This window comes from Herpailurus yagouaroundi, unplaced genomic scaffold, assembly GCF_014898765.1.
Source record: "Herpailurus yagouaroundi ecotype Mexico unplaced genomic scaffold, PumYag 186, whole genome shotgun sequence".
NCBI lineage: Eukaryota > Metazoa > Chordata > Mammalia > Carnivora > Felidae > Herpailurus > Herpailurus yagouaroundi.
Window position 1 is genome coordinate 34,231,257 of NW_024412417.1, and position 15,842 is coordinate 34,247,098.

Sequence of the window (15,842 nt, forward strand, 5' to 3'; positions counted from 1 at the left end):
CCTGTGAAAGTGGGAGAAGGCCAGAAATAGCTCATTTGAACTGGTGCATGGAATTGCATTGGAAACAGGTATGATTTTGGTAAGACCACAGGGCAACCAAAGTAAAGATGGTAGGACACACAAGGTGATTCTGTGCTTTAATGACTTGAGGACAGCCTATCCAACTTGTCCTCGGAAGTTCCAAAAGTTGCTGAATAGCTGGAAGAACCAGGCAACTGGCTGGCTCACTCCCTGAAGCTTTTTGCAGCTGCAAGCAAATGCCTTGAATCAATTTTGATTTTTCACTTTGGGGAGATAAGAGATATGGCCATGGATTCCTACCAATGGATAATGATGCAGCCCTGTCTTTGCCAACTGGCTGGTCAACCCTTCTTGCTCCATTAGCAGAATGGAATTATACTATTGGCCCTAGTACCTCTGGAAGGCTTCCATGATTCCTGTGGCCTTTCCTCTTGTGCTTTTTCTCTATTTTTTTTTTTTTTTTTGCCTGGATAAACAAGTGCCTAGAAGAATGCCAGAGATGCAGCATTTGCTAAATGAACAAACTCCTCCATCCTTTACTCTTCAGTATTTGGTAACATTCATGAGGTAGTATGGGACTTTCCCTTCAGCAACCAGCTTACCTTGTAGGGCTGCTATGGGGATTGAGGAGATAATTCAGGTAGAGTAAGGAGAGTAGTGCCTGGTTTCCAGGGGTGCTTGGTCACTGTTGGCCATTAGCTTCCCTCCACCCTCATAGCTCTGTCTGTGCTCCTGACTCATGTCCTTTCCTTAGTTCTTTGCCCCATGGTCTATACCCTCATAGGGCTTTCCTCCTGCTGATCTCTTTGCTTTCTGGTCACCCTCCCACAACACACTCTGTCTACTTAACTCCTACTCATCCTTCTGATCTCAATTCAAGAGGCCCTTTCTTGGAGAAATCTTTCTTGCTCCCTCCAGGCTGGGTCAGCTCTTTTTCATAGGCCCTCATGGTACCTTTCCTCTCACCCACAGCTCCTGCCAGTACTGTAATTATACATCCAATGGTGTGATTATTTTTGAGGATTATTTGTCTCATTTAGGATATAAATTGCGAGAAAGACTGGATTTTGTGTATTTCAGTCTCAATCTTAGGCTCAGTGCCTTCCTGACAGATAGTGGTAGCTAATACATTTTTGTTGAATAAACAAAGATTGCTGAAATAAATTTCAAGTTCTTGGAGTAGTCGTGTGGAAAAACAGCACTCAATTAAAGTCATTCTCTTAGTTCGTAGTCAAAGCCGTGGAAGAGCAGTCTCAGGAAATGAATATCCGTTATAGCATGGCTATCCTATTATACACATATGATGCATCTTTATGTAAACTCTGTGAGATTTAGAATGGTTGCTCCCATTTAACAGTTGATGAAGCTAAGTTCTCAGAGGTAATAAGTGGGGGAGCTAAAATGGACTATTGCTGTCTTTCATATATAGGTGATACAGCCATATTTTATATATATGTATATATATATATGTATACATATACATGTATACATATATATATATATACGTATACATATGTATACGTATACGTATATATAGTTGTTTTCTATTATGTATACACACATCTTTTGTTACAGGAACTTATAAAATTGTTAAAATTATAAAATTTCATTTGGTAAAAGAAGAATTATAACACTAGAAGAGTTGGAGGAAGGAACAAAGGAAATGAATCATTTGGATACATCAACTATTTGGAAATGATAAGGGTATCCTAGATGTTAGCACGTCAAATGGGCTTATAAAATCATTTGACTGATTTTATAAATGAAGTGAAGAATGTAAATGCATGCAAATAAAGTCACGAACTGAGACTAAATGGGGAGATCTAAGAGAGGAGCATGAGGTAATATTTTATTTCTTACACCCAGCCATTAAAACAGCATGGCAACCAAGAGACATGTTTGAAGGGGCTCATGGATCCCAGTGCAAAGCATACCAAAAAAAAAAAAAAAAGACATGTATAGGATATAAGAACACAGAGAAGTAGTCAAAATTAGTGCTTTGACAGATCCTTCATCTTTGAGACAATTGTGATAGATGCCTTCTCTTACACGGTGTTAAAAATCACACCTAGGTATTACTACCCTATAGATTAGGAATTCCAGCATAGATCATAATTTCAAAAAAAAATCAAATTTTCTTTTCATTTCCAATGGTTACATTGTGTCTACACAAAGTGCAGCAAATGGCTGCATAGTTATTCTTTGAATTTGCGCTTAATAGATCAGTTGCTTAAAAACTGTATTTTTAAAAAAGTAGAAAAACTATCCAGTTCCATAGAATAATATTGTCACTAAAATCTTACAGAAAGCAGATTAAGAAGAGGAGTTGTTCTGGTTAAATCTGGGATGGAGGCCCTGGGACCTTGTCTGCTTGCCTTCCTTCTCTCACTCCACAGTGATTTATGCAGCAATGGGTCTTAGCTATATGCTAGGGCTCTATGAAACTCAACATGAAAACCATTATGGAAGAATAGTAAGCTGGAGTACTCAATCCTCAAGTACTCATGTTTTCTAGTAGCACATATCCTCTGGATAATTCTTCGTCCCTCTTTATTCTATGTAGACAGGATTGACCAGCTGATTTGGGAGACCCGTAAGGGTATTTACTTTGTGGTCTGTGGGCAACCCACATTTTCCCACTTTTCATGGACTGGGTTGTGAAAGAGAAGAATAAACAAGTTATGCACACACATACATGCCCCCAATTTTTCCTATGGTGTCTTCTTTTCATGGAATGTCTTTCATTATGTCTCAATAAACTGGAGACAATTCTTCAGGGTTCAACCAAATAGTTCTTTCTATGTAGCCTTCTCTCACCTGTACTGGAAAAATAACAACTTCCCTAGTATCACCAAAGCCTGTTATGTAGGCTTTATATTCCATTGCATGGTGATTATTTATGTATCTATTCTACTTACTCATTCACGAATTCATTCAATGAATATTAATTGAACACCTGTTATGTGCTAGACGCTGTTCCAGGTCCTGGAGATTTAGCACTAAACAAAACAAATAAAATCTATGAGGCCAAGAGAAGTCATGTTATATTCAGCTCCATAACCCCTGTGTTTAGCATCTGGCATGCAGTACAGCTCAATAAATATGTGTCAACATGAAGTGACACAAGATCTGTTTTTTTTGTCACCACTCATGGTTTATATGCCTAGGACAGATGATGGATTTGAATCAGGATGATATTTCTCTATTTGCAATACATTTTGGAAGCCATCTAACACTTGTTGTGGAAGGCATGAGGGTTCATCATCCACCTGGCTCACTTTATTTTGGTTTCATTTATAACACAAATAGCTTTTGATGAAGATAAGCTCCCAAGCTGCCAAGATTGTACTTTTAGCGGGTCTGAGAACGAAAACATTGGTGTTTTAGTTAGCCTTGCTTGTTTTTATGGAGAGCCTTTTATATTGCCTCAAGAAAAAGGGTGATTATTGTAAAAATCGACATGGATGGGATCAGGAATAGGAAAATCACCAGGATTAGAGGCAGTGCAAAGTATTGGCTGTTCTATTTGTCTCTTTTTCATTAACCCACGGTTTTTCTCCTGTGGTTTCTCAGCTTCTACCTGCATATCTGCTTCATTCTACTCTTTTTACTGACTGGCTTCCTGTTTACTGTGGTTTTGCTCTCTATAACTCTAACTTGCATATTGCCCATTACAGTCTGCTTTCTTCAGGAAATTTTCCTCTTTTTTATTAATGTTTTTTATTTATTTTGAAAGAGAGAGAAAGATAGAGCATGAATGGGGAGGGGAAGAGAGAGAGGGAGAGAGAGAGAATCCCAAGCAGATTTTATACTGTCAGCACAGAGCCTGATGTGGGGCTTGAACTCATGAACTGTGAGGTCATGACCTGAACCAAAATCAAGAGTCAGATACTTACCTGACTGAGCCACCCAGGCACCCCATCCTCTCTCTTTCTTTTTTTTTTTTCAAATGTCTTTCTACTCATAAACTTGTTTTTTTGTAGTATAGTATACAGACAAAAAAAAATCACACATATTTTTGGTGTACAACTCAGTGATTATTTTCTGAAGTTAACATACTTGAATTACCACCACTTAGATGAAGCAATGGAACATTACCAGCATCCTACAAGCTCCTCACCCCCGTCCCAGTCACCAATCCTTCCCCAAAGGTTACTGGTAGCTTGGCTTCTAACACCATAGCTTAGTTTGCCCATTTTGACATTTATAAAAATGTAATCATATACTCTCTACTCTTTGAGTCCGGTTTCTTAGTACTTAGTACTGTATTTGTGATATTCATCCATGTTGTTCTGTTTAGCACTGGTTCATTCATTTTGATTATGTGTAGTCATTTATTGTATGAGTATATACTATACCCTATTTATCATTCTTCTTTTGATAGCCATTTAGGCTGTTTCCAGTTTGGAGTTGTTATGGATAATGCTGCTATGCAAATTTTTGTGGTTTTTTTGGGGGGGTATATTTGTGTGTATATATATATATATATATACACACACACACACATATATACACACATATATATATACACATACACACACATATATATATATATATATATATATATATATATATATACACCTGAGAATGGAACTGTGCATCGTACATGTATGTTTTACTTTGGTAGATACTCCCCAAGAGTTTTTCAGAGTGATTGTCTCAATTCCCCCCCCCCCCCCAGCAGTGCAGAAGAGTTCTAGACATGCACCATATCCTCACCCTTACTGACAGCTGGTATTATCAATCTTTTTCTTTTTAGTCATTCCAATTGGTGTGTGAGAGCATCTCATAATAGCCCTAATTTGCATCTCCTGAATGACCAACGAGGTTAAGCATCTCTTTATATGTTTGATATCATTTGAGTGGGGTGCCTCATACATCAGTTTTGCCCGGGTCAGTTTGGCTCACTCCTGTTGTCCTCGCATAATTACTGAGTAGGGGCCCTTTCACTTTAAGTGGTCCCAGTTTGGATGGGGTAATATATGGCCACCCTACATAGCATATGCTCTTTTGTGAAATCCTGTTCAAATCTTTTGACCATTTTCTTATCATGTTATCTGTCTTTTTTGCATTGATCTATGTGAACAATTTATATAATACACGTAAGTCTTTTGTTGGTTATTCATGTTATAAATATATTCTACTCTGTGGCTTGACAGGTAATTTCTTAATTCATTATTTTTGGTTTTATGTCTCACTCTTAACCAACTCTGTCTTTCTAGATCAAATAATAAAAATAATCTGAACGGCCTAATCTTTTCGTACAGGACATGGCTATGCCTCAGATACCAAAGTCCTGTTCCATCACTTGTGTCCAAGGAATGGGGTGGGTGAGTCAGAGTCTGATAAAATATGACACGGCTGCTCATTGCTGTCACCTGAGGAGGGGCTTTGGCAAAGCATCTTCTTTCAGAAGGAGAAGCAAACATGAAGGATGGACTTGGGTTTTCATTGGGTTCTGCCATTCAGCTGGTAACCAGTTTCATGTTTGAATTTCTTTACCTCCAAAAAGGAAAGAAATGCTTATTTTAGCGTGTTCTTTGAAGGGCTAAGTGGCATATGTTACATAAAAGCACAGAGGACCAGGCATGGAAGATAATGGATGTCTAATATGTGCACATTTTATTCTTTTTTTCTCTTTTTCTTTTTTCTGTCCTTTCCTTCTTCTCTCCTTTATTCTCTTTGCCCTCTCTCCTTCCTTTTATATATGGCATAAAGGAAATAGAAGATCTGATCTCTTCACCTTGGACCCACAGCCTTGCTGTAAACACGTGATTTAGCACATATGACACAATTTTAATGAGCCACACAGAAGAGTTTATAATCAAGTACAAAAGAGGGGGGACGTGGGCTATAAGGCTTATTGAAGTTCAAAGACGGGAGAGATTGAAGATATCCGCCATGAAAAACAGAAATGAATCCTTTCAAGCACATTTGAAGAGATAATGTTAATCAAATCTCTAATATAGCTGCTTGATGGAAGACATTTAGTTATGCTTGAAGTAAGTGCTTTGAAATTTCAGTTGTTCATCCATTAGAAGCAGACATCAGCAATTGAGGAAGTAAAAACAAGTAGCAGATGATTACCCTTTCAGTCTGTTCTCCTGTCTCTTTGTTATGAACTGGTAAAACCAGGCCAGTCAATGACATGCCACCCTAATTGATTTTAATTAGTGTTCCACAAAAGGAACCTGATAAAAGATCATTCTGAGAGCGTGTACCCAGTAGAATCTGTGAGCATTGTTGAATTGGGGGTTTCCAAATTAGCAAATAAAGATGGATTACAACAGCTTTGATGAAAACTAGTCATACCTTTCCCTTTGTTGTATATTCATGAAGTACTCTTTTAAATCATTTGGAAAGTGGGTAATTGTTATCTATGAACAACGGGAGGACAAGTGGCTTATTTTTATAATTTTGGAGAAAAGTTATAAATAGGAGTTCTTGTCTTTATGCTTGCCTCTTCATCTGGAAAATTCTCATTGATTCTGTCAAGATTCAGGAAAACCTTGACTTTTTCCTTAAGGGTTTTGCCCATTTACTCCAGAAAAGATAAGTATTGTGACCTCCGCCTTGATCATTTAACAACTATTACTGAGTTTCTGGTCTATGCCAGGTGTGGTGGTGGGTAGCAGATATGCCATAGTGAAAAACAAAATCATGAGCCCTGCCTGAAGGCATGGAGTTTACCCAGTTATAATCATTACCATATTGTTTAAAAGTTATCTGTTATAGCAATCTCTCCCATCTGGTGTGGAAACTTTGGAAGATGGAGACTCTATCTGTTCACGTCAGTATACCCCTCATCCAACATGGTGTTGGCACCCAATAAACTTTTATTGAGTCATTTTGAATTGATTCTGGGCAGTCTTACAACGACTTTTTTTTTATGTTACTTATTAGCACATTCCTGAGGCTTTTCCTCTTCTTCTCTATCCTTCAAGCAATTCTATTTTCTATTTTAGGTTTTGATTCAGGCTGAATTACAGAGGAAGGAAAATGAGCAAAATCCATGCACCTTAGAGTCATATGTCATGTTAGATCTATTGACAGTTGTTGCCTAGAGTGGGTGGGGAATTCTAAGATCTCCTTGCAATACAGTGGAAAGAGTGCTGTGATCAATTTGTAATGTCTGCCAAGGATAGCGGCAGGACAGAAGTAACATACATGCTGTGTATTTGTCAGCTCTGCTTGATACCTTGAGATGCAAACTTGAGAAGGGAAAAAAGGAATATGGGCAGACTATTGGTTTGGAGCCAGCACAGGTGAAAAAAGTATAGATTAGCCTCTTACTATCATATATCTGGGGTGAGTTGATTGAGGATATTCAAGTCAGAGACCTGGGACTTTATCTGTGTTATTTATCATTGATCATACACATTCAATAACTGTTACAGAAGCTGGGCATGTGAATGAACCAAAGTCTTCTGATCTCCATCCTGTGGGTCAGTAGATCCCCTGTTCCTCTAACTTAAAAGTTTTGTAATTTCCTCATCTGTCTTAAGAGATGAGGTGAATAATACTCACCCCACTCATGTCCTACTTGGGAAAATTGGTTATGGCATTGGGACTTGACATTATAATCACCTGACCTATAAGACTCAGAGTGGAAGTTGGGATGTCTGATTTCAGCTTGAGTTTTGCTCCCTGTGTAACGTTGAGCAAGTCAGTGTATTGTTCTGTACCTTAGTTTTTTCGTCTGTGAATTGAGGTGATTGGACTAAATGATACAAAGATTCTTTTTAAATTTAATATTCTGTCTTCAGCTTGAGACCAAAGTTCACCAGATTATCTACTGAATACCTACTCTGTGGGCTGCTACCTCATCACGGGAGCTCTTTACTGCTAGGGTCTGCCAGGGCCCCGGCAAGATGAAGAAACTGTATCCCTAACTCTAGGGAAGCGTTTGATCCTTGAGGGCAGGACCCACGTCTAACACACCTTCATATTTCTGTGCTCATCACTTTTGTGTTGAATTGCTGAGGCACAACTTTCTAAAGTTTATTTATTTTCGAGAGGGAGAGAGAGACAGACAGAGACAGAGAAAGAAAATGCTGGGAAGAGGCAGAGAGAGGGAGAGACAGAATCCCAAGCAGGCTCTGCACTGTCAGCATAGAGCCCAATGCAGGGCTTGAACTCATGAGCCATGAGATCATGACCTGAGCCGAAACCAAAAGTAGGCCACTTAACTGACCGAGTTCCTGAGATGCCCTGAAGAAGCACAACTTTTTCTGAAAGGAAGATTCTGGAGGAATTCACTACTATCAGTTTCTGGGGAGCATCATTTGTGTAATTAACATCAGCATGGAACCCGAAGGTAGCAACAGATTCAGCTGTTCAAAAGGTCACACAAAATCTGCTGCCCAGGACACGGACTGGTTATGGGTTGTGGTTATTGCCGTTTTAATAAAAAAGAGGGGAAAATGGCCTTGTTTCTAAGGAAAACCTTAATAAATGTGCTTGATTTCTCTTGTATCTTTTATGCTTTTCCTGACTAGATATTCACTGCAGGAACATAATGAAGATGCTTGGGGGCAGGGACAGGGAAGAGTAGTATATCAAACAGGAGCTATTTCTCCTTTCCGCTTTTTCCTCAGTTCCATTCCTGCTTCACCTTCAGTATAGTCCAGGCAAGAGTGAGTTTACAACTTTAAGTGTATGGGAAGAGGTCTTAATTTTCAGCCTGACAGGTACAGGAAGTGAGACTATACATATGATCAATTCTTTTTTTACATTTATTTATTTTTGATAGACAGAGAGAGAGCACAAGTTGGGGGTGTGCAGAGAGAGAAGGAGACACGGAATCTGAAGCAGGCTCCAGGCTCCAAGCTGTCAGCACAGAGCCCGATGTGGGGCTCTGACTCACAAACCCCGAGATCATGACCTGAGCCGAAGTCAGAGGCTTCACCTACTGAGCCACCCAGGCGCCCCTGATCAATTCTTAATAACCTCCTAATGGGACATTTGGTTCCCTTCCTCTCTCGGCACACAGAGTGGTGACCCAAACACCGTAAATGGACTTCTGATGACTCCCCTTTGTCTGCAACTGAGGCAGAGGAACTTTAATCTAAAATTGCAGATTCCCAGGTATGTCCATCAGAGTCAGATTTTATTGGTATAGAGGAGGGGTCTGGGAATTTGTAGTTTTACAAAGTTAGCCCAGGTAATTCTGATAACGAATCAGGTTTAGGATCCATGATGTGCTAATAAATAAGGTCAACTTTTCTTAGCATGGCATTCAAGGCCCTTTGTGGTGTTCCCTCCAATCCCCTTTCTCTTTTGCAACTTACTTCTAGCCATTTCTTTTGTGCCATTCCTACCATCGTGCATCACTAAATCACTGTGGCTCCCAAACATGATAGGTTCTGTACACCTCCATGCTTTGGCTCATGCTGTATTCCATACTGACAAGGCTTTTGCACGGGTGTCTGATGACTTTATCCTCCCTTAAGGCCAGTTTAACCTGTGTCTTCCTGCTCTGAGTGTCCTGATAACCATCTGTCCACCTGCAGAACTAATCGATCTCTTTTTGTGTTCCCATAATTCGCTGAACATTTTGTCTCTATTATAGCTACAGCGACATATTTTCTACTCCTAAAATTGGCACAAACAGCTGAATAGTGGGATAAAATATCTTAAATAGAACAGAGTATTTAAAATTATTTTTGTGCTCAATTTATGAATTTTTTAAGCCAAGATAAAAATAACATACGTTAAATCAAAGAATACAGAAGTGAGTATATATAATAAAAAAACAAAACCTCTCATTTCCCTCTTCCTGGTCTGGTTCTAATTTCCTGAGACAATAGCTTAAGAAATCATTATTTTTTTAATTGATTAATGAACAATTTAGCAGAATCAAAGGGGACAGTGAAAAGCAGCTCTTTTTTCTATTTCTGTCTGCCAGATACCCATATCCCCTCTCCAGAGATAACACACTGTTACCATTTTCTTGTGGGATAGTCTGCAAGTTTTCAAATGTAGTCACCCTCTCACACACACACGCACATACACGGAATCACACCATATTATTATATACACATTGTACCTTGCTTTTATTACTTAACAATATATCTTGGAGATTTGTTCCATATTTGTACATACAGAAATTTCTCATTCCTTTTTTTTGTTGTATATTATTTCATCACTATTAGCTGCCTGTGATTTACTTAAATTCTCTACTGATGGAAATGTAGATTGCTGTGAAACTTTTGCCACTACAAATAATTCTGCAGTATACATCTATCATTTTTTTAAGTGCAAGAATAGGATAAATTCCAAAGGATGGAATTGCTGGGTATACATTTTTATATTTAATAGATTTTTCCAGGTTGTTCTTTGTAGAGCACATAAACTTGTGTCCCCACTGCCAATGCATTTGTCAAACCATTGTGTTAAGTTTTTTAAAAAACTTTTTGCCAATCTGATACTTAAGGGAGTGGTATTTCCTTATAGTTGTAATTTCCGTATGATCATGAGACTGCACATCTTCTGTATGGTTGAGAACCAGTTTTATATTCTTCTGGAAGCTTCCTATTCCCTTCATGATGTATTTTTAAAAGGTATTAATCAAAATTACTGATTTTTTTCCCCCTTCTGGTCTCTGGAATTCATGTCATACTTAGAGAGGTAGTCACCATGCAGAAGTTATTTTTAAAAATTACCTCTACGATTTAAAAATTATTTTTCTCTAGAACATTTGTGATTTGATAATGTCATTTCAATATTTTCTCTAGCTGAAATTTGCTTCATTGTGAAGAATTAAGTAAGATTCAAGCATAGTTTTGTGGGTTTTTCCCCCCCCACATGAGTACTCACTCAGTTACACTGACATCAGTAATTGAATAATCTAATTTTTTCAACTTGTATGTAAAGCCACGTGTTTCACTATGGATCACGGTTTAATACACATTGATTCTGTTCTCCATTTTGTGCCAATGTTTTTAGAATTCATGTGACAATATAATGCTATTTAAATTTTTGTAGACTTTATAAAAATTTCAGTGTCTGATTAGAGTGCTTCCCACCTCATTAGTCTTCATTTTCAGAATATACTAAAAATATGTCTTTGCATATAGAAATTTAGAACCAGAGTGCCTATTTGAAATTTATGGTAACATCAAATTTAAGTTTTTTTTTTAATCTGGAGTGCATTAAATGTATAAAGTTGGGAATAATTAGCATATTTAACATATTGTGTCTTTATATCTGAGAACACATTATACCTTTCCTTGGTTTAATATATTTTTTTTTTTTTGGTGTATGTATGTCCTTTAGGAGTGTTTTAAAAGTTTCTTTATATAGCTCTTCCAGATTTCTCTTTATGTGTATTCCTAAGTATTTCAAACCTTTTTTTTAATGAGAGTTGGTCAGGTTTTAAAAAAATATTATCATTATTATAGAACTCAGCTATGTAATATGAGGAACTCAGCGTATTTAAATCACCTCTCAACATCTTTACCTCTTCCAAACTTTTGCTAATTATAATAGTTTCTACATAGTTGTGATTACCTTGAGTTTCTTTTAATGGTCATAATTTTTACAATCGTTTTAGTTATTCATACATTTATTTCTAAATGGATTCACTGCTTACCACCAGTACATTTGCTAGAGGTTTTCTAAGGATTTCTTGTTTGGCTGAATTTTATTTATTTTTTGTTATATTTCATTGTGATATTCATTGTGATAATATATTAATTATATTTTGTTTTTATTTTTATCTTTATTTCATTGTGATAAGAACCTTTAACATGAGACCTACCCTCTTAACAGATTTAAAAATGTACAATATAATATTTTTAACTCCATGCTCCATGTCATGTAGTGTCTCTAGAACTTACTGGTCTTGCATTATTGAATCTTTACCCCATTGTTTTAAAGAGGCAGTTGATTAATTTCTGTGGTGCTAATTTTGATAACAATTTTATCTGCCATTACAGTTTTCATGGTCATATTTTCCTGGTGAGTGTTCTTTGCCGTTTAAGTTACTTTCATTCTTTCTTCTTTTTTACTTAGTAGACATTGTATTTTGAGGAGGGTGACTCTTTTCTGATAAAGACTTAATTTTTAAATGAGGTAAATTTTTCGCAGAGTAGTTTTTTCACATGAGGCTCATGAGGCAAGGGGCCGTCTCATTCACCGAGGAAAGCAGGGAATCCCCTGGTTTTGTGAGACTAGATTGTGTGTACAAGTGACTTCTTTTAGCCTTTACTGGTCCCAAGCAGATGCCAGCTTCCAGGATGGCTGCAACTCAGAAGCTCCCCCAAACTGCTTCATATTGTCTGCTTCTCACGGGTGTCAGAAGGACCTCAGGACACTCCTTCATCAGTTTCTGTCCAAATTTTTAAGAGGGCAATTATTTTGGGGCACCTGGGCGGCTCAGTCAGCTGAGTGCTAACTTCAGCTCAGGTCATGGTCTGGGGGTCCGTGGGTTCGAGCCCCGCGTCAGACTCTGTGCTGATGGCTCAGAGCCTGGAGCCTGGTTCAGATTCTGTGTCCCTGCCCCCGCCCCACCCTCTGCCCCTCCCCTGCTCATACTCTGTCTCCTTTCTCAAAAATACAATAAACGTTAAGAAATTTTTTTAAAAAGAGGGCAATTATTTTGATCCTCAGGATGTGCAGGTACTTTTGAAATTGCACTCGATTGTCTGCATGAGATTCAAAACCACAGGCATCCTTTCTTATTTATTTATTTATTTATTTATTTATTTATTTACATTTCTTTATTTTTTAGAGACAGAGAGACAGAACACTGGTTGGGGAGGGATAGAGAGAGAGGGAGACAGAATCCGAAGCAGGCCTCAGGCTCTGGGCTGTCAGCACAGAGCCCAACGTGGGGCTCAAACTCACAAACTGTGAGATCATGACCGGAGCCGAAGTCAGACGCTCAACTGACTGAGCCACCCAGGCGCCCCTACAGGCATCCTTTCTAAAGCTTTTTCTGAAACCTGAACTTCCCTGTGTTGGGCAACTCTCACACATATGAGGCCTGATGATTGTTATTATTGTTTCCATTTTGCAGAAAAAGAAACAGAAGGTCAAATAAACTAAAGTGACTCATTTAAAGGCACTTAATTGGTAAGCAGTTGAATGGGAATTTAAGACGAAGTCTGAGGGACCTTCTGCCCCCTCTACTACGTAACTTCCCTGTTGAGCATTTCATTACATGTCCTGGTTTGTTCTGTACCTGATGCTGAGGTGAATCTCACATGCTCATGAAATAGTAAGTTCCCTGAATCCAAAGAACATGCTTTCTACTTCTAGATTTCTACAGGCACCCTGAATATGGTAAATGCTTGCTCTGCTCCCGTCGCAGACATAAATGGGGGAAGGGCATATGATTGCTAGAGCCATTTGGATCTTGGAAAACAATTGTGGTAAGGCTCATAAAAAGTCTTCTTGATTTTATTTTTAGGGCATCCCGATTCTTTTGTGAACGGCCTGGCTTACAGGCTTTTATTTCAGGATTCTGTCATTGTATCGTCTATTTTCTAGCATTTTATAGTTTGGGGAGTTGGTTGTCTTTAGGAGATTTTACATTTAGGTTTTCATGGGGCAAGATACTCAACAGAACTTCGTGGCTTCTCTTTTAAATTCTAGTTATGCCTTTTTAGAGGCAGGCAAACACCAATAAAGAATGAGGCGGGGTATCTAAGGAGCTGCATTCTTGGGGGTGGATTGGAGTTATTACAAGGATATGCTGTTCCTTGGTGTGTGCACAATAAGGCTGAGAGAAAGAATGCTAATCCCTTCCTGAGGGTGGTTTTTGTTCAGTTGAGAGGAGAACTGCAATTATAGAAGGGAAGAGCAAAGTGTTCGAAGAGTAAATTCTTTGTTCCAAGACATCAAAATGACATCCAGGCTTCTAGATTTGATTCCAGATTTACATTTGTACCTTCCCATCCTTGGGCCCTGCAGAAAGACTTATGATTCCAAAAGAGAGCAATTGCCTTTGATTCATTGAGGGTTATGGTTAAATTTATTGGGGAAGTTTATGTTTTACTTGCCAGAGAGCAGTGTGATTGCCTTGGTCTGGAGAATTCTCAAGGGAACACAAAATCTCAGAAGCCAAAATCAAAGCCAGTAGCCTATAAAATTCATGGAAAATGTTTTTTTAAAAATATCCACCTTCAACCCTTTTAACACATTAATTACTTTTCCCCAAGGCTCGTTTACATACAGACCAATGTAAGAGTGTGGGTCCAAGTAGGCATACATTTCAGTCATCTTTGCTTTATATTCTCCCACAAATATTTTTTTATGATGAATTGTTTCTTCATAATTTTAATTTTTAGATGAATTATTTAGAGTGAGATTTCTGAACCAAGGAACACGGATATTTTTAACAGTCTAGATACACCTTGTCAAACTGCTTAGAGAAGAAATTTCTAACTATCTAGACTTCTTAAGAGTGGAATAGTGCTGTTACTCTCACATTCCTAGTAATTGCCATTACTAGGAGTGTCCACAAAGAGGCCCGTTAGTCAGTTTTACTGTTACCACTGTAGTGTAACCACTGTGGGTTAGTTGCTTGCCTGGATTATTCCAACAGCTGCCTAGCTGGTGCCCCATTGCTTTCACTCTTGCGCTTCCAAAAATCTTCTCCTGATGTATTTATTAAAGCACTGTGGTATAATAAACACATATTTGGTCTTTGTCTCCTGTTCCTGGCACACACAGCTCCTAAAACCCTTGAAATCTCTGAGTGACAAGAGTGTCTTTTGTATGTTAATGAGGTGACTGGTTGTTGGGGGTCCCTAGACAGCTTCAGGATTGAACTGGGCACCAGAAAGACCAACACTTGATTACAGGATTGAGACTTTCACCCCCATCCCCAACCTCTGCGGATTAATCAGTGGCCAATGATTTAATAATTTATGCTTGTGTAATGAAACCTCCCCCAAAACCCTTAAATATAGGGGTTCAGGAACCTTGGGACTGGTAAACGCATCAAGGTGTTGGGAGGATTGCATGCTCAGAGAGATCATGGAGCCTCGCTGCCCCTTTCCCCATACCTTGATCAATGCATCAGTTCTACCTGGCTGTTCCTGAGTTGTCCTTTGTAATAAATTGGTAATAGTAAGTAACAAATAATTAGGAAAATGTTTCCTGAGTCCTGTGAGTGGGAACCTCTGACTTTATAGGCAAGTTGGACAGAAATGTGGGTAACCTGGGACGCAGTACTTGTAAGTGGTGTCTGATGTGAGGGCAGTCTTATGGGACCAAGCCCTTAATACTGTGGAGTCTGACCTCTTAGACTGGAATGGCAGTCTGAAGTGCCTCGTCTTAGTCTTACTCCTGGTAGTTAGCATTGTTAGAATTGAATTGAATTGTAAAACACCCAATTGGTGTCAGAATTGGTTGATGTCAGGAGGAAAAAAAAAACCCTCAAGCACAAATCTAATAACACTCACCTACTTGAACCTTTCCTACTGCATTTATTTATTTATTTTTTCAACGTTTATTTATTTTTGGGACAGAGAGAGACAGAGCATGAACGGGGGAGGGGCAGAGAGAGAGGGAGACGCAGAATCGGAAACAGGCTCCAGGTTCTGAGCCATCAGCCCAGAGCCCGACGCGGGGCTCGAACTCACGGACCGCGAGATCGTGACCTGGCTGAAGTTGGACGCTTAACCGACCGCACCACCCAGGTGCCCCTTTCCTACTGCATTTAGAATGAAATCGAAAGTCCTTTGTGTGTCTGTAAGCCACTCAGGATCTGACCTAGCCTGCCTCTCCTAAACTCACTCCCCAACATTCTCCATTCACTCAGTACTTCCTGGATGCACTGGTCTTCTGTAATTTAAAAAAAATTTTTTTTT